This window comes from Triturus cristatus, chromosome 9, assembly GCF_964204655.1.
Source record: "Triturus cristatus chromosome 9, aTriCri1.1, whole genome shotgun sequence".
In the NCBI taxonomy this organism is placed as follows: Eukaryota; Metazoa; Chordata; class Amphibia; order Caudata; family Salamandridae; genus Triturus; species Triturus cristatus.
Genome location: NC_140592.1, coordinates 68257563 through 68277851, shown reverse-complemented (window position 1 = coordinate 68277851; position 20289 = coordinate 68257563). Strand labels below are relative to the sequence as shown.

Sequence of the window (20289 nt, the reverse complement as noted above, 5' to 3'; positions counted from 1 at the left end):
AGAGAGAAAGAATTCAGAGAGGGAAAAGACAGAGAATCATGGACAAAAAGAGAGAGATTGCTTGAAGCGACGAGGATTGCGGGCTGGGTTGAGGTTCTCCAGCCTAGCCCAGGTGGGAGTGGGCTAAAAGAGCATCATAGATGGGAGGTCATCGAAGGCTCTGCTTCCATTGGCACTTGTCAATTCGATGGAAACATTAACGGCAGCGCCAGTGTAAATATTCTACAGAGGTTGACCACATTATGCTGTAGCAAAGAGCAAATTTGGGGCATATTTACAACAGAATGGCGGAGCGTGGTGTTATACCATAATTGGTAACGCCGCTGTCTGACCTTCTGAAAATGCTGGGATGCACTGAATTTACAATAATATGGTACACCCCTGTGTTTCCCCTAGTGCTGGCACTAAATTTAGCTGCCTAGCGCCAACTCAGGAACCCTTGCACCAAGGTGCAAGGGTGCCTATGTTTCATGGAATGATTATTCATGTGTTGGAAGGTGTCTCTTCCTGCACATGAACAATCACTGATGATGATTTGCTCTTTCTATGTGTGCTGCAGAATGCCAGCTCAGGAAGTAGGATGTGAACAAACCCCGTTTGGTTGCAGTCCTATTCATTACAATGGGAGCATGCATTCCGAACGGAATACATGCTCTCATTGCAAAGAGCAGAGGTGCAGTTTATCCCTGCACCCAGTGGCAGGCACCTCAAGGTGCCTGCCACCAGGTTCAGGGATCAACAGGGCGGCCTTGCACCCATGGGGGCCCTGCTGGGGACACCAAAAGACAGATTTCTAATGCCTTTCTGTGTCAGAAAGTCCCGCACTGAAAGGCAGTGGGAAGCTGCCATCATAATCCCTTACTGCAGGCTTTCCGAATGGCGGAAAGGCTCTCCGGTCCTGTCGGAGGCCATTCTGAATATTTATTTGGATTCCCTTTTGAGCGACCCCATCAAAATGGGTCGGTCAGAAAGGAATCCAAACGGGCAATTCCAATGTGGTCAGAATAGCTCCAACCAATGGTCAGAACCGTTTCCACCCGCATCGTAATCCGGCCCTAAGCGTTGGTGAATAGGGCCTTATTTACAAGGTGGCGTTAAGCCACGTTAAGTGGCTAACGCTTCCTTGCAAATAAGGTGCAGGGGTTATCGCCACCAGAACGTCAAAAAAGTGACGTTCTGGTGGAAATAACCCCTTGCAAATATGCCCCTACGTAGCATAATGTAGCCCATGTGTGGCTTTTTTACTTAACTCTTATGTCGTTGTTTCACATGCTAATATTGTCTGGGCCAAGGTCTTACCTCACTTCAGTTTAACATATAAACACAGCATTCAGCAACTGAAAAGTGACCAGTAAAATTTTGCAAAGGACATACCACTGTGAGGCTGCAGTTTTGGCACACATTTTTGGTAAAATCTGCAGATTATGACACAAATGCTGGATTATATGGTAAATCAGCCAATGCAGAAAATCCCATAGGAACAGAGTCAAATTAATCCAGTTGCCTGATTAAGGGCCTGAGTTCAGACTTCTGGGCTGATAATCGAACATTTACACATTTTGGCCTGTGTCTACTTTTTTAGTACATTTCCAAATCCTCAAAACCACTGTCATTGATTTCTCAGGAGTAGCCACCTGTGTAGGCATTTACTCTTATTTTACTCTTATGGTAATGTAGTTTGCAGTGCTTCACTTGCAAATATATATAGAGAGGGAAAGAAACCGTAAAAAAAAGACGTAAAACCACTAAAATCAGAGAAAGTGAGATAAAGGGACAGGGAGTGTCTGGGAGTGCATTAAAGTTATTCAGAATACACAGTCTATGTATTCGGCACTAACCCTGGGCTGACAACTACGCTTCGCCCACGTAGTGTACGTAGCGCTGCCTGCTTCACAGTTTTCGAAGTAGGCGAAGCAAGCAGCGCCTACGCACACGAGGGCGAACCGTAGCTGCCTGCCGCCCACCCCCCGCCTCCCGCCCGCCCTCCTTTATAAAAGATAACATTAATTTATAATAAAGAAAATTAAACACCACTTACCTGAAGCGTGGCGTCTCCGGGGCTCCCTCTTCCTGGTTTCCAACTTTTCTGACAAATGCGCATGCGCGGGCGTCCGTGCATGCGCATTTCTCGCAAGAAAATATTTGATGTTCCGCCAGTTGTTAGTGTGTTTTGTATGTAAATGCTTTGATATGGCACAATTCATGTCCTTATTCTGAATTGCCCTAAGATGTCCAGAATTCTTTTTCTTAAAGGGCAAATAGCGCTCCCAATGTATCGTTGGCCACACTGGCATTCGAACATGTAGACCACATATGAGGTTTCGCATGTTATTCTTTAATCTATAGTAAATGTTTTGTTTCTGGGGTCCTTGAACTCCCTTGTATTTTGGCCAATCTTACAGGCTTTGCATTTATTGCAATGAGTAAAGCCAGTTAGTTTTTTGGTTAGCCAGTTCTTGGGTTTCTCGCTGACTAAATGACTTCTCACTAGTCTGTCTTTTAGCAAGGGTACCTTGTGGTAAGTTACCATGGGTCTTGTTCCTATTTTCTTCTCAGTATCTGGATCTTTATGTAGGACACTCCAGAATTTCTTTAAAATGTTTAAATTTTTTTACTTTCTTTGCTAAATGTCATAATCATTCTGATTTCATTGTTTTGTTCAGTTCTTCCTTCAAGTTGTTCTTTGTTTACCAATGTGAATGCCCGGGACATTTTTCTTGCTCTTTTTTGTCCCTGTTTTACATCCCTGTATTTGTATTGTCTTTTGATGAATCTTTCTTCCGTTTCTTTAAAGATCTTTTCAACCACCGCCTCCTCTGAGCAGTTTCTTCGCATTCTGACGAATTCTCCGAATGGAATGATTTTCTTTAGTTGTTCAGGATGGAAGCTTGTCCCATGCAATATGCTATTTGTCGATGTTGGCTTGCGGTATACTTTCGTATGTATTTGTTCATTGTTGATGTATACTGTTACATCCAAGAACTGAATTTGTTTTCTGCTTGTGTTGTACGTGAATCTTAACCCCAAAGAGTTGTTGTTCAGGATCTCAAAGTATTCTTGTAATTCTTCCACGCTGCTGTTCCATATCACGAAGAGATCATCTATGTATCTCATTCTCAACCAGAGTTCTATCTTTTTTGTGTATGTTTAATTTTTCTCACTCCACGCTATGAATTTCTCCCACCACCCCATTGTTAAATTGGCGTAACTGGGAGAAAATGAAATCTCCATAGCGGTCCCGCATTTTTGGGCGTACACTTTGTGGTTGAAGAGAAAATCATTATTTTCAAAACATATTTTGATCATCTCCAAAAGCATCTTTGTGTGCTTTAACTCTTGGATGTTTCTTTGCTTTAAAAAGTAGCTAACTACATTCATTCCTACATCGTGGCTTATGGATGTATATAGTGCCACTACATCAATTGTGACTAGGAGGATCCCTTTTTGCCATCCTGTGCTGTTTAATGTTCTGAAGAAGTCGCCTGTGTCTTTAATATACGAACTGAGGTTTGTCACCATTGGGGCAAGAAAGTGGTTGACATAGATTGATAGATTCTTGTAAAAGGAGTTGCAACTCGAGAAAATTGGTCGTCCTGGAGGGTTTATTAAAGTTTTATGTATCTTCGGCAGGAGGTATATGGTTGGCATTGTAGGGCTATCATTGTTAAGGAAGCGTGCTTCATCATCATTTAAGAAACCTTCGTTCTTCCATGCCCTTATTTTGGTTTCAAGTTCGATTGTAAGGTCATTCATCGGGTTCCTTTCTAGCATTACATAATTTTTGGTTTCACTTAGTTGACGTGTTGCTTCCTGAATGTAGTCAGTGGTGTTAAGTATCACTACATTCCCGCCCTTGTCGGCCAGTTTGAATGTTATTTCTTCCTTCCTATTTAAGGTCTCCAGTGCAGCTCTTTCTTCCTTCGATAGATTTTCTTTTTTGTCTGTTGTATTAGCAATGGTTTCCAGTTCAGCAATTACCAGGCCATGTAATAAATCGATTTTATTAACGGGACTGAGAGCAGAGCAAAACTTGGATTTGCGTTTTAGGCCAGAGTTGACATGTTTGTCCGTGGGAATTTGCAGATCTTCCAGTATTTGAGATTCAGTCATTTCTTAATTGTTTGTATTAAACATCAAATCGTAGGATGTTGCGAGACTTGTGATGTCCTCAATGTTCAAATTCATTACACTTTGTGATTCAGTTGTACTCAAATTTCCTCTATTCTCAGATTTGGAGAAGAACTTGGCAAGTTTCAATTTTCTTACGCATCTGTAGAGATCGATTCTGGTCTCTACAAAATCATGATGTTTTTCTGGGCAGAAGCTAAGGCCTTTGTTTAATACACTTTCTTCATCTTGTGTCAAAGGAAAGTCTGATAGATTTACAATGAGGTTTTCAGATTGGTGTATTTTGGCTTTTTTATTTATTTCTTCAGTCTGTTGCGAAGAGGATAGCCTCTTGTTTTTACTTGCTCCTCTTCGTGTCTTTCTCCGTTGTTTGGTTCTGTCAGATTCTTAGTTCTTCCTCTTCCTCGCCCCCTGCCTCTCTCCCTCGGCGTTCTCTGATCTATGTAGATCAACTGCATTTCTTCTAAGAAAGTAGTGCGACCCCCACTCGCACACTCCTTTCTTCTTCACTTAGATCAGATTCTGATTCACTTACAGCAATTTTAGCCGTTTCTGCGATTGTCAATTTTCCTGTGTGTAATTGTTGTTTGAGCTTATCAAAACGTTTTGCAAATGTCAGTATTGCTCCTGTCTCGTAGTCATATTCATCGCGCTTAAACTTGCGCTGTTTGCGCAGTTCCACTTCTTCCTCATATCTATCCAAGTTATTTTCCATTTCTTTCCTCAGTAATGTACATCCCTCTTCTTTATTGAGAGCTGAAATTAATGTCTCTATTTCTCTTATCTCTTTGTGCAAATCCTCAATGTCTTTTTTGGCATATTTAATGATTATGAGAACCGTGTTTTTTTAACATTGCATACTATTCCTGGCCCACTCCTCAAGCATTTCTGGCTTGTTATCTGGATGATTTGGTAGAGTGAATATTCTGAGGCCTCTAGGAATTCTGTCATGTTCGATGTATTTTTCTAATGTTATCACTTCCCAACTTTTGGATATTTCTTTTTTTTTTTAAAGCTTTTTGAGTTGAAAAAATTGTTGTTTTAAATTCTTTTGAGAGGTGTCTTCTTGTCTCTGATCTTTATTATATATATTCCCAGTGCCCTCAGCTCTTCTCAGAAGTCCCCGTCCGGTGCTAATAAATGTCCGGGTGCCGAATACATCGACTGCGTATTTGCTATAACTTTAATCCACTCCCTTACACTCCCTGCCCCTTTATCTCACTTTCTCCCTTTTTAGTGGTTTTCCGTCTGGTAAGTAAATTGGTAATTTTCGTACTTCACTCCCCCAGCGTGAAGGGGCTTATTGGGTAATAAAATTGGGCCCAGGTAATGGAAATTTGTTAGTCCCAGATTGCTGGATCATAGATTAGAGAGAAACACAGATTCAGGTTGGAAAAAAACAAATGAAGGTGTGGAGGAGGAAACGTGGGCTATATAGGGGCGATGGTGATAGTGAGACAGACACAGGAGAAAAAAATCCTGACAAGGGAGTAAGAGAGTTGTTGAGAGGCAGGTGAAAGAGAGATGAAACATAGACCAAACAGGTGAGAAAATCAGATAAGAGGAGGAACTCATGAGATATTATCAGGAGGTCAGGGTGGAAGAAAAGACACAGAAGAGGAGACAGGATGAGAAGGAGACAGGATGAGTGACTACAACAGATGAGAAAGATAGGTGAGTGAGATGTAATAACAATTATAGATAATTGAGAAACAGACAAGGGGCCAAAGTTCAAGTGACACCACTTTCTTGGATGTCATTGGGTCAAAGGACATGAGATGTGACTTCTGCCCCCCCAGGCATCTTGGTAATTGATTTCCCTGAATTTAGTTAGTTAATTGGTTTCTGCATTTTGTTACATTTTTCGCAATCTATCAAACAGACGCTTTGCACTCTGTCTCTAGTGTGATGGTCTATAGTTTTTTGGTAAGCTTGGGGTTACTTTAGACATCTGCTCTGAATTGTGTTCCAATTTAAAGTTAAACAATGTTTTTCAAGGATTCCTATTTGTGACTATCTGTTATTATTGACTGCCATCTCGGGTCAGTTGACATTCTATTTGTGAAGAGCACATGATATGCAGACCTCACATCAACTATGTAAGCATTTTTCCATCATACCAGCGCAGCAAACGTGAATGGCAGATGTGTGCAGCATGTGCGCTGTTACTCGTCAAAGACAGTAAACACAAATCCATCTGCACCTAGATCCCACCAGTCATGCTGCCCAAATGTGCAGAAAAAATAAATAAATAAGGAATTTACTTACCAGAGCTCTTAATGACTTTGTTTCCCACATCAATAACAATGTTTCCAGCTACCACTGTGTCGGAAATTGTGTTACTGGTTGTGGAGGCTAAAACCCTACATAAGCAGCAATCACAAACTCTGTCAGGGAGAAATGCAAGCAAAGCCCAAAGTAACCTGTGATCAACCCTCTGGTAGCTTGTCACAAAGCACTCATGCTTAACTTAGAGGCAATGTGTAAAGTATTTATGGGGCACCTCGAACAGTAATAAAGTGAAAGCAAAACACAAGAATATTTCCACAACAATTTAGTAAAATGCAATAAATTATTCAAGATCAAGATGACAAAAATCCAATCAGTAGTACCAGAGATATGCAATTTCAATGTTTTAAGTAAAAATAGTGCCTTGAAGCACAAAGTTGTGGTTATCTGGTTGCACCGTACCGAAACAAAGTCACAAATTTAGGCCGACCACAATGGATAGAGGGCCAGATACAGGGACCTAGTTTGGACCTCTGAATCAGGTACTTAAATTCTGGTTTGCGGAGCGTGGCGAGATCACGTGTTGAGGATGCGTCACACAGTGGCAGTTCCAGAGAAGCTGTGGGGCTGTGATGTGGAGTGTTGAGTCATCATCGAGGATGCCATCGATGAGGGGCTTGCGATGTGAACTACTGCATTGAAGATGCTTTGCGACCCAGTGGTTCTGAGGAAGCTGCGGGCCTGCAATGCAGAGTCCTACCTCGTTATCGAGGATGCCATTGATGAGGGGCTTGTGATGCAAAGACCTGCATCGAGGATGCGTCCCGCAGCGGCTGTTCCAAGGAGACTGCAGGCTACAATGTGAGGTTCAGGTTTGGGGATGCATCGCACTACTGCGGTTCTGTGACAGCTGAAAGAAGATGTGTTGTGCTATGTCGGTTCTGCTTACAGGACCACAGCTCGGCTGGCAGAGCACCTTCATTCCTGCCTCAAAGGCTCCAGGACTGGTGTGGCACCACTTGGACAGCAAGTGCAATCCAGGTGCTATGCTCAAGATGGTTGGAGCCTTTTCTGTTCCAGAGGCTTTGATCAGGAGTCCAGCCGATTGGCCCTTGAAATCATTCTGGTGGTCTTAGAATCAATATGCAGGCCCAGTTCTTTCACTGGGGCAGCAGAGCAGCAGTCCTTCTTGCAGAGCAGCACAACAGTCCTTCCACAGGTCCAGAGGTGTATTGAAAAGTTGGGTCTGAGGGTTCATAATTACACCTAGTGTCAGCTTTGAATTAGGAGAAGGTTCTGGAGGTTTCCATCCCCAGAGGTGGTTTGAATTTCCTGCCTCACTGCTCTTGCCCCAGCTTGTCTGGGGTCACAAAGACTAGTGTAAAACCCTTTGTGATTATGCCCAGGCAAAGCCTTTGTGATGTTCAAGTGCTGAATGTGACATCTCCTCCCCCTCATCAAGTCAGAGGTTGACAATCCTGCCAACACCTCTCCTTTTTTCCCTTTGTCTCACCATCTGGTAGCAACACAGAAAGACCAATTGCCAGCTACACCTAGTCATGTGACCTGGGGTACGGGCAGCAGGCACTAAATGTTTAATACAAGAAAATGCCAACTTTCTAAATGTGCCATTTTCAGAACTGTGATTTGAATTCCGACTTTACCACTAAAAAAAAGGTTTTAAATTACAATTCCATAGACACCAAACTCGACATTCCTACCTGCTCCCAATTGAAATCTATCTCTTATTAAATGTAACCAAATGTGCAAGAGGCAGGCCTAGCAGTAGTGAAAAACTAATTTAACAGTTTTTCACTACCATGACATGTAAAAGGTAACAGTACATGTACAACTTTTTAAATACACTGCACACTGCACTTGTCTGTTTTGGGCCTACCCTATGGGTGACATATTTATGAAAATGGAAGGTTTATGTCTGGCAAAAGGTTTATCGCGCCAGATCGAAATGGCAGTTTAAACTGCACACACAATGCTCACTACTCAACAGCCGGTCAACAGTGAAACCCACTGACTACATTACAGACCTGATACTCAGCTTGGACCTTGTTCTCCTAATCCTCACAGGACCTGATTAAATGAACCCTCATCTACTATTCTAGACATCCTAGTTCCACCCAGCTATGGTATCATCTGTCAAGACCGTGCAAATCTTCATGGGGGTGGTCTAGCTTGTCTATATCGGACCAACATATCGGTAAAATAGACATATTCTATACCAACATCCTCCTGTGAATATCTGAGGATCAACATCTCAAACAAAGACAACACTACCTGCATTCGAAACACGATCTACCTCCCCCCGGTACTAATTATATTTTCATCGAACAAATCATGGAGATCATCTCTATCAACAATATCCCACACGAGAGGAGGAGCCAAGATGGCGACCGGGACGGCAGCGTAGACTCCCGGCTCCGTGAACCTCCGCATCCCGCACGGATATCCTGCACGAGATCCTTAACCTGTGCTACGCGGTCGTGTTTCTGAAGGAGAGAGGCACCCGACTGTGTGACTCCGAGGTTTCTGGCTGCGGTATCGCTGGAGAAATGTGCATTTGAACTTTGCGGCCTGTGCGGCCCTGGAGCCGGGACCTCGAGTGGACGCCGTGGCCGGGTGGCAGTTCAACAACAGCGGCCTGTTGTGACTGGGTGGAGTCGGTCCACCGGAGCGGTGCCAAACTCGGCCTACATTTCGTCGTGGTCGTCTCTACTGTCAAGCGTAGCGGACCGAGTGCATGCCCGGGGGTGCAATTCTCAGACCCTCCGGTGGCTGCCCCTGCCTTTGATGGTGAGCTGCCCGGCCGCCGCCCGTATCCTGCCCTGATCATTGCGGGCCGCCCCCGAATTTTTACGGGAGCTGGTCCGTAGTGGGGACGACTGTTGCCCGTGACCACGCAACGGATAACTTTTCGCCTGCCCCCGGAACCCGGTCACCAGCGACGTGGACATCGAGACGCTTGTCCCGGGGTCCCGGCCCCGGTGAGGGTCGGGCATACTTGGCGGCCATCTTGTTGCGATGAAGCCTACCATCCTGTCCGCTGGGCCGCAGCGGGATTGTGAGAGTGCGACTTTCGGGAGTGTGGCAGCGCGATCGCAGAGAGCTGTGCTGGGGTACGGCGACCTCCTCGAGGCCCTTGGTGCTCTTCACTCCTCCTTGATTCATGGTGCCGGGGTCTTGGGGAGTAAGCTTGACGGTGTGGCGTCGGCGTTGGGGCAGTGGCGGCCCGCCTGTCCGCACGTACACAGGGACTACCCACACTGCGCACAGGAGGACACTTTGGCGGCCACCCCTGAGGTTAGTGCACGGCTGGACGCTCCGGCCAGTATGCTACAGTGTGTTCGTCCAGCTGAGGACCTGATCTGCCCCGGAGGCATTAGACCTGAGTGGGATGTGGTAGCCTCGTCCCGTACGTGCCCTCCTGCGACCCAGAGACAACTCCAGCAACTATTGTCTGCTTTGGCTGCTTCTGCCTTCCTGGACCTGGAGTGCAGTGCATATCCTTGTGCAGCACTGGGAAGCCTGTTTCTCCACGCTGCGGACTGTGTTGATGCTCAGAGACTTCCACCCCACCTGTGTGCGTCGCTTCTCGGACGTTTTTGGACAATCCTCTACCTTGGAACATCGGATATGGTGCTGGGTCGAGGGGTAGGCATGGGCAGACTCCCAAAGAGTGGTCAGGGATGAGGCTGATCCTTCAGGGGTGGTCATCTAGTGGACGGGCGGGCTCAGGGGTTGCGTGCTCTCCTGGCATAGCTAACAGCATAATAGGTGCATAATGCTCCCCATTTTTCCTTGAGAAGATAGATTTTGTGCCGTTTATTGTTCACTTTGGGGGAAACTTACCGTGCGGGAGGGAGAAGCCGGGGGTATGTTTTGAAGGCCCTCCTCCAGTTTATTAATACTTTCTCTACCCCCCCCGTCTGGTGGGGTTCTTTTCCTACTTCTTTTTCCCTATTCTCCTATATTTCGGGTCTGGTTCCAGGGCGACAGGCACACTGCTGGGGGGGGGGCCGTACTCATCTGCAGAGGTGCAGGGTGGGGGGTTGGGGGAGGGGATTCTTTAGTCTTTTATCTCTTTTTCCATGGCCTCCTTTTTCTTCTCTGATTCTTTTTGTTTTTCTTTTCTGGGATCAGCGTGATACACCTCCTTTGCTATGACTCGTTGCCGCTCCGTGTGTACCACAATTTCCGGGGTGCTCTCCGGGAGTTCTGGCGTGGGACTGCAGGCGCAACTGCTTATGACATTTTTCCCCATCCTGATGTTCTTGTGTTTGCGCCATTGACCTAATGGATTGCTTTAAATCGCTTACGTTTATTACTCTGCATACCTGTAATTGCTGTTTGAAAATTGTCTGGCACCTGATCCTTCTGCCTTGTTTCATTATAAAATGAAAACCTTTTTCTCCTGGTGCCCTACCTACTTTGTTCACAGTATTAGCATTACGATTCTGCTCCCCGAAGTGCTGCCTGTGTTTACACTTGCCTTTTTTTGCTCTGATTGCTTAGCGGCCGGCCCCGGGGGGTTGTAGGCCCATACTTGTTCTTGATTGAACTGTCAATAAAGGTTTTCAAAAAAAAAAAAAAAAAAAAAAAAACAATATCCCACACAAAAACCAGATTTTCCTAGGTGATTTCAACATTCATTGGAATGACACAAATGATCCGCTAGTGAACTGTTTTAAAGCCTTTATCCATGACCTCAACCTGACCCCAGCCTGCAACAGCCCTGTGACTGGACTAGCCACCACTGCATCACCTACTCCATTGTTGAAAAAGCAACCATCCTCAAAGGTCAACCTGTAAAAATATAACATTGGGCCAAAGACAACCTCAACCTCAATCCTGGCATGCTATCCACCATTAGCCACAATCTCATGTCCCCTCCCTTCGACATGGTTAATGTTCAAGACTGCACTAAGCACTATTGTAGCTCTCTATCCAACATCCATGTCTCCATTGCCCTCAAACAATTAAAGAGAGTCCCGATAAGAAGATCCAACCCCTGGTTCAACTGTAGCCTCAATGAGGGATGACGTGACCTTAGACTTGCAGAATGAGCTTGGAGACTGACCCCCTCTCTGATGAGCCTTAAATTTTTGCGGAATAAACGGAGCACTAATAATAGGTTCCTTAGAAGTGCCAAATAATCTTATTGCCGTCAACAGGTGGGCACGACCATCAAACATCCCAAAAAATTCTTTGAGCTGGTCAAAACCAAATTAATAGGAAACACAATTCCACCACGTCAGACATCACAACACTACAAATTGTAAAACATTTGTCTCCTTCCCAAATGTTGTGAACCTCTTATCGACTGAAACCCCTCCATAGCGTGCCTCCATTTCCTACGACGTTTGTCCTGGCACCCATCTCCTCAAACCTAAAAACAATACCTCTTGGTCCATCTTTCAGACATTTGATGAACTTGACATCTTAAACCTACTGTCTTCCATAAAATACTCCAACCACTTCAAGGACCCTCTCGCCCAAACTCCTCAATGAGACTACATACCTCTGCTACCATTATGGACCAGTATTATCAATGCCTCTCTTACGCAAGGTTTAATTCCTGACTGTCTAAAAAGTGGTCAAGTCACCCCACCTTAAAAAAGCCCGATGCTGACTTCTCTGATCCCAACAACTACCACCCTATATCTATCATCCCAACCTTAGCCAAGCTCTTTGAAAAATGTCTCCATCAGCATCTCTGCAATCACATTGCTCAATACCAACTCTTTGACCATTGCCAATCTGGTTTTAGACCGGGTCACAGTACTGAAACTGCCATGGTTCATGATATTGACGACGTATTATGCTTACTCGATCAAAATGAATCCTGTCTATTAATCCTACTTGACCTATCAGCAGCATTTGACACAGTCAAACCCAAGATTCTAACCTTTTTTTCACCTTTGGACATCTTGTGGGAGTCAGACTCTAGCAGGAGTGAGCAGGATGATTGGCTGCCAGCAACGAGAGAAAAATGCTGCCATTAGAGGACTCAAGGACATAGTACCCTGTCCTGAACCTAAAAGAAAATTATAATATAAGGGGGCAAGGTAGGGGGGAACCCAAAGAGACCGCCCGAGGCCAAATTAAAATAGAAATCGGTGAGTTTTTGCCAAGGTCCCGTGGGACTCCAGCGGGATCATAGCAAAAACAAAAAGAATGGCACCTGCTTTTTTTTAAGTGTATGGGAAGGGGATGTGAGTAGAGCTCCCTCCTCATGCCCATTTGGGGCCCTGGGAAGACATTTTCTGTCCCAGGAACCCCACACCCCAGGTGCCTCTCTATTTAATAACCGGAGGCGGGCACGTGGCCCCCCTCTCCCCGAGCTGTTTTCGGCCTGAGGACACCATTACCTGGGGAACAATGTTTTGATTAAGGGGAGTGGGACGACAGCCCTCCTCCCTGAGCCTTAAAAAGGCCCTGAGGACCCCAATCCCCAAGGGTCCAATCTATTTAATAATTAGAGGGGTGCACAGACCCCCTCCTTGAGCTGTATTCACCCCCGGGGACCCCATTCTCCGTGGCCCAAAGTGTTTAATAATTGCAAGGAGGCCGCACTCCCTGAGCCTTTAATGGCCCTTTGGATGTCTTCAGTGATGTCATAAATGATGTCATAGAACATGCCATGAGGAATGTAATATGTGAGGTCATAAGCAGTGCATGGCGGAGTGCAAGTTATAGTTAGCTTTGCTAACTAGAACTGGTGAATATCTGTGTTTTTTTAGTTCAAAATGTTTATGTTGTAACTGACAGATTCATCTAACTATACCGTCACTTTAACCTTTGTTTTTTTTGTGAAAATATAATATATATATATATATATATACATATACATATATATGTATATATATATATATATATACACACACACACACACACACACACACACATATATATATATATATATATATATATATATATATATATATATATATATTGCTCCTCCGTTTGCTCAGGTATGCCTACCGCCTCCAAACCAGGGGGCGCGTCGACGAACGGACCTCCCGAGCACGGTCCGGTAACATTCAGCAAAACTTCCTCCCAAGTAGGAAAGTCGACGCCATGTCTTGTGCCTCAATATTTCTTTTATTAGGTCAGCTTAAAACGTTGGACGCGTTTCGCTTGTCCCGCAAGCTTGTTCACCAACATTTCACATAAAGTTTTCCACCATTTTAAGTGCTTCGTGCATGCGTAGTGCGTATAGAACTACTAGATCATAGAGAGTAACAACAGACTCGTAGTTCCTAGTATGACAAGACTACTCGTGACCTCAGAAAAAATATATATACAGCACGTGCGCTGAGGAATAGCGCTTATATTTATATTAGCCTATTCTGTTCCTCTGATTCTGTATTATACAGTTTTATTGTAAATAATTTCTTTACAGAATTGTTTTCAATTCAGTGATAATGACATATCCAGTGTATTAAGATGAAATGTGTATATATATTTTTTCTGAGTTCACGAGTAGTCTTGTCATACTAGGAACTACGAGTCTGTTGTCACTCTCTATGATCTAGTAGTTCTATACGCACTACGCATGCATGAAGTACTTAAAATGGTGGAAAACTTTATGTGAAATGTTGGTGAACAAGCTTGCGGGACAAGCGAAACGCGTCCAACGTTTCAAGCTGACCTAATAAAAGAAATATTGAGGCACAAGACATGGCGTCGACTTTCCTACTTGGGAGGAAGTTTTGCTGAATATATACATATATATATATATATATAGAGAGAGAGAGAGACAGAGAGAGACAGAGAGACAGACTTTTTTTGGAACATGCGTGGTAGGGGATTAGCAAAAAGCTACTTTGACAAAATTAGATCAAATTCTGAGTTGAGGGAGTTCTTCAAAGATGGTAGGGTAATTTATCCTCAGTGTCAAAGTTAATCTGTGAAATAATAGAAAGATCATTTCTTTACTATAATGTCCCAATAAACGGCAGAGGATGCCAATGAGATATCCATTATTCTGCACCTCAAGAAGGCCCTAGAATATCTGCTGCCACCCCCCAAAGCATCAGTGGTTTCCAGAAATTGCAGCATGCCTAGGCGAAATGCCATATGTACGTCTGACTTAAAGTGTTAAGCCAAGCATTAAATACAACTCACCGAAAGCGTGGACAAAGCAACCAGCATTGAGGGCATAATTTACTAAACTTTGCTACAACGCAATCCAGCAAGGGAGGTTGCTGTCCTGTGTTGTGTCAAATTAAGAGCGCAGAAATGGGTCACATCTGCTAAAATATGTCACAGTTCTGCTTTCATAAAGTACTTTTGCACATCTGGCTCGGTAGCTTGCATTCATGCAGATATATCAATATTACCGGGTCCTTGTCTATAGGTTGAAGACGGGCTTGACAGCATTTTTTGCACATAAGTATTATTAATAATATTATTGAATAGTTTTTAATATTTTTAATATATTTATATATGTTTTATTTTTGCCTTGTTACAGATGAAATTGGATTCATGGGCTGTAACAATTTGCCGTCTACATAGCTATGTTTCTTTATGAGATTCATCTCTGGACCTGATGTTAACGATGTTGAGAAGAAATCCAATAGGAATTCCTAAGGACACTTTATGCATTTAATGTTTGACATGCACTAATTTCGTTTTTAGAAGATGTTAAATGAAAACAGCAACTATGTTAAATCAAAGGGCACCCTCTGTAATGTAACAGAAGGAAGTAATAATATAGCAAAAAGACTGATGTATCCTTTTAGGTATATACCTAACAATCGAATGTGTGTAGTATTTTGTTTATGTCTATTCACGATGTGTGGTCACATGGGTGTAGCATCACAATTTAAAAATGGCAATTTTACCTCCCCTCGTTGATGTGAACAAGGGCGAGTGACGCCCGAAACGCGTCTTCAAAGGACTCAACAGCTGAAATAAACATATTGCTGCTTTAAATCTGTGGTTCGTGGTTCCTTGGTGGCTGAGTCGGCGGAAAGGAAGCTGCTAGCAGACTAAGGATCAGGTGTGTTTCTATATATATATATATACACACACACACACATATATATATATATATATATATCTCCCAAATTTGCCCTGAAGCAAGGACGCCCACGCAGAAGAGTGCTTTCTGAAAAAGCTTTTACTTTCAGAACCGGCATTTACACACCAACAGCAAAGTTCCTAACGCGTTTCAAAGCCGGGAGGCTCCTTCATCAGAGGATGGCACTTGTTCCAACTGACAAACTCGCAAGGGCGCCATTTACTGCATGCTCATGTCTTGCCCACGTGGCCCTCACAGGTGAGTCATTATTCAGGCATGCTGGAACCCGTAGTTTATTGTTTGCGAAAAAGTTTCCCCATGTAGGTGCAGTTCGAAAACAGTGTCTTTTCTTTAAAAATAATTTCCAAGTGGACTGGAGTGAAAACGCCAATTCCCTTTCATTCTCCTCAGCTGCGCCGCAAGGTCCGATTCTCTGAGACCTCTTGGCCCCATATTTCAATCCATGGTGGGGCATCCTTCTCGGCCAGGCTGCCGAGTTAAATAAATCCCAAATTTGCCCTGAAGCAAGGACGCCCACTCAGAAGAGTGCTTTCTGAAAAAGCTTTTACTTTCAGAACCGGCATTTACACACCAACAGCAAAGTTCCTAACGCGTTTCAAAGCCGGGAGGCTCCTTCATCAGAGGATGGCACTTGTTCCAACTGACAAACTCGCTAGGGCGCCATTTACTGCATGCTCAAGTCTTGCCCACGTGGCCCTCACAGGTGAGTCATTATTCAGGCATGCTGGAACCCGTAGTTTATTGTTTGCGAAAAAGTTTCCCCATGTAGGTGCAGTTCAGGGCAAATTTGGGATTTATTTAACTCGGCAGCCTGGCCGAGAAGGATGCCCCACCATGGATTGAAATATGGGGCCAAGAGGTCTCAGAGAATCGGACCTTGCGAAATAATAGGAAAAATAATAGGAAAAATGCTGCTAAGCAACATTTCTCCTATTATCAAACTTCACGCTAACCCTGTTAGAGACAAAAAAAAGCAGCGCTAACCACGGTTAACGCTGCTTTTTTATGTCTGCTAATTATCAGACATAGCCATGTAATCCAATGGGAGGTTGATTACATGGCTAAGTCCACCATGCGCTATCAACAAGGATATCCCTATCCTTGTAGTTTTATCGCTGGATTACCAGCGATAACCTCCCAAAATGCCGCTATCGCTGGATTTTTTATCGCCTAGGCGGTTAGCGTTGTTAATAATGCGATAACCAGGCGATATTATCCAGCGATAGCGGGCGGTAAAAAAATTAACGCTAAGCGCCCTTAGCGTTAATTTTCCCTGTTCCTTGTTAATATGCCCCTAAGTTCTGTATCTGTGACCTATAGGTTACACTGAAATCATTAAAGCAGATATCTTAACCTGCTGAGCAACCTACCATGATCAATTTTTTCGTTGCCTTCATAACCCCCAGCTTTCAGGTTCACGTTCTGGACTTTTTTTCCTAGTCTGAGTCACTCGACCCAGGAAAACTAAAATCAAGTTGACTTTTTAGAATGACCAACACATATGCAATCATCACTGGAAATGTCATTTGATAATGCTTTTGAACCTATTCATGGTGCATATCTGGGACAGCCGGCTGGATTTGGCCATTTATTGTATTGAGGTCGATGAACACAGCCTTAGGGTTTTATTGTCCATTGTGCAGAAACTTGAACTTCCCCTTAAGATGTCCGGTCTGCTACAATGCTTGAATCTCCCAGGATGATTCATACAATTGAATGACTTTTACATTACTCAGATTTCGGGTAAAACTTTGCCCTCTAACACAACTCTCTCAGGAGGCCATACAGCCATCCCTCATGGGGTTTCTGCAGTTTTCCTTGCTCTGGTTTGGGTATCACTATCATCCCACAAAACCTGGGTGCAGCACAGAAGCTGCATGTGGTTGTGTCAGAATGTTGACTATCACTCATAAATATAATTTACAAAACTATGGTCTCTTTCTACATACCTTTAACACTGATATTTTTGTAAACAATATGTAGGACACAATATTTATGTCAGGAACAATCTTGACAAGGTTATTCTAATACAACACACTGATGGCAGGGGCACTGCTTTGGGTTGATGGAAATACCAGAAGTATGCTTACCGCCAATGAAACTCTCCTCTATTCTTTGGCCATCAAAAAAGTTTAAAATCCTTAGACTAACATTGAACTTTGTGGAGTTCTTGGTAAGATGAACGCTTTGCAGCAGCTGGGCTGTGGAACACCTCACACACAGCATAATGTTGCACTGACAAAAGATACCTCAATGGAACAATATCAATTTTAATCATGCAGATGAAATCACTTCTTGTTATTCACACCTGGATTCGTTTGAGTTAAATCAGTTATGAACAAATTATTAATGCTGCTGTTCATGATTCGCGAGCCCCGGGGAGTGTGGCAACTCACAAGGTGTTTGTGAACAAATTAATGCGTTCTGTATTGTTATCACCAAGTCCCTTAACATGTGGAAGTCTGGAGAGGTAACCATGCGGAAAGGAGATTTGTCACCTTGAGCGGTTAGTGGAGCTTTGTAATCACACGTTGTCTTACAGTCCCTAAGTAATGAAGTAAGCGTCAAGGTGTATGTGAGCCACCGCAAAGGATTATGTGTAGTCCAACCGGCTGTGTGAGCCTCTCTACGACAGTCGTCAATTGCTGCTCTTGCCACCACAGAATTTCAGATAAACACCAGCCTAACAAGTTTGTTTTTCAGGATTCTTCTGAATTAGCGCTTGATGGATTTTACTTTCAAGAAGGGGCTCAGGAGTTCCATAGTATGGGGTCTTTCAAATCCAATGATGTGTCTCCCTGATACTGCCACTGTGAGGATCATGTGTGGGTTGTTCAAACATATTGCATTCATACTACTTCTAGTTACCTTCAAGTGACTCTCCAGAGTGACATCTCTGAAATCAAGGACTGCCTGGTGCTTTCACTAGCAAGCACTTACAAGGCACTTCCACAGCTATGTGTGTCCTTTGCCACTGCCCTTAAAAAATGAGGAAGACATTCATGCCAATACAAACTGCAACCTGCTGCAGTCTCACTTGCAGCAGCTTGTTGCTCCTTTTATTAGTTCCTGGTCATGAAGGTCTCTCTGATGTTACCATCAGTCATTTATGTGACAGGATTTTACATTACCCAATACAAACCCCATATGCAATGGGGAATGACATGTGAAAATAAGCATCAAAATTCAAGTTTCTGGTTCCATGCCATAATTGTGGGCCTTTTTGGGGGCAGATTTGTCAAGACTTGACATGGATGCTTTGTCTCTGTAAACTCAAGCTGCAATGCTACAATTTTGCTTTCCTCATAACACCGACCCCTCCCCTGAGCCTGGCTGATATTCATATGGGGAGGGGACCCCAATTCCCAGAGCCCGGCCTTAATATAAAGTGAGAGGGAGGGAGGCACGTGGCCCTCCCCCCTTCTGGGCCAATTTTAGCCTCAGGGACCCCATCCCCCGAGGCCCAGCCATATTACTATTGGGGAGTGGGCTGCACGGCCCCATCCTCAGGCCAATTTCAGCCCGTGGACCCCATCCCCTGGCCATAAAAGCAAAGGAGAAGGGGGGCAGTCAGCCACCTCCCTGGGCTGCGTTCGACCCCGGGGACCCTATCCTCTGGGGCCCAGCTGTGCATTCAATGGTGAATGCAGCCCCCATCTGGAAGTCATTAATGGTCATGTGGACCCGATCCCCCATGGCCGGCTCTTGCTGTGTCCCAGGGTGGCCAATCCTGGGAGATAGTGGTTTCTCTGCCTGCACTGGCGTAAGCAGGGACACCAGGCTTCAAATCTGAATATTGCTCCCGCTGGATGTGGGGGATTTATATATATATAGCGATGTCATCAATGATATAATTTGAGATGTCACCTGTGATGTCACTGACTATCTCATGAGTGATGTAATATGTGAGGTCATAAGCAGTGCATTGCGGGGGTGCCAGTTATAGTTAGCTCAGCTAACTATAACTGCTGAATTTCTCTAGTTTTGTGAGTGAAACTGAGCCTAACTATAGCGTCCCTGTAACCTTTGTTTTTTTCAGTGAATCTCTAAGGTTTTTTAAATGCTAATTTCTAACTATAACATCCCTATAACCTTTGTTTTTTTTCAGCGAATATATAAATCCCCACCTAAGACCTTTACTTCAACTCTGAGTAAGTTAGAGTTCTCATCAAGAACGCACAGCACCTAGCGGCCGGCCCTGGTGGTTGTAGGCCCATGCTTGTAACTGACTTATTGTTTCAATAAAAATTTAAAAAAAAAAAAAAAAAAAAAAAAAAAGAACGCACAGCACATCGATAAGGAAGAGGAGTGATTTTCAACAGTCCAGATTTCTACGCTAGTTTTTTCCAGAGGTTGTTCTACTGAATATTGAGCCCAAGCAGATTGACATTCAAGAATATCATGGACAGAATATGGAGGGACAAAATACTGAAAGGTAAGTGCATGTAGGAAATATAGATTCACTATCCCTAACTCCATATTTACATACCTTGAAGATATATACATCACCCCATACACATATATATATGTGAAGTTAGCTATAGAAAATCTATAGTTAGTTATCTTTCAATATTTTGGATTTTTTATTTTGTCCTCAGCATATGTATGCCTCAATATTCTGTATTTGATATTCGAGGTGCACCACCTTCTATGCTCTCATTCACCAGTTTTAGGTAGAGGACATAATTCCCACATTTAGCTGGTTTCTGTGAGTACTTTATTTTGACTGAGGTGAGCCCTGAGGTACATGGAGATAAAGAGATTTGACAAGGAACATATTTAGTAAAGTTGCTGGTCCATATCTGACAATATTTAGCAACTGATCAGAGAATCTCTGTCTTCAACACTCTCGCAATCATTTTAGAGATCGA

The 20289-nt window shown here is 43.8% G+C and overlaps 1 long non-coding RNA gene across 1 annotated transcript in view; it reads left to right on the top strand.

Moving 5' to 3' along the window:
* LOC146797408 (uncharacterized) overlaps positions 1-15267 on the top strand; it is a 48645-nt gene extending 33378 nt beyond the window's left edge. The window contains exon 4 of the long non-coding RNA XR_014968988.1: positions 14846-15267. This is a non-coding gene — a long non-coding RNA (uncharacterized LOC146797408). The remainder of the gene's footprint in view (positions 1-14845) is intronic.
* The last annotated feature ends 5022 nt before the right edge of the window (positions 15268-20289 follow it).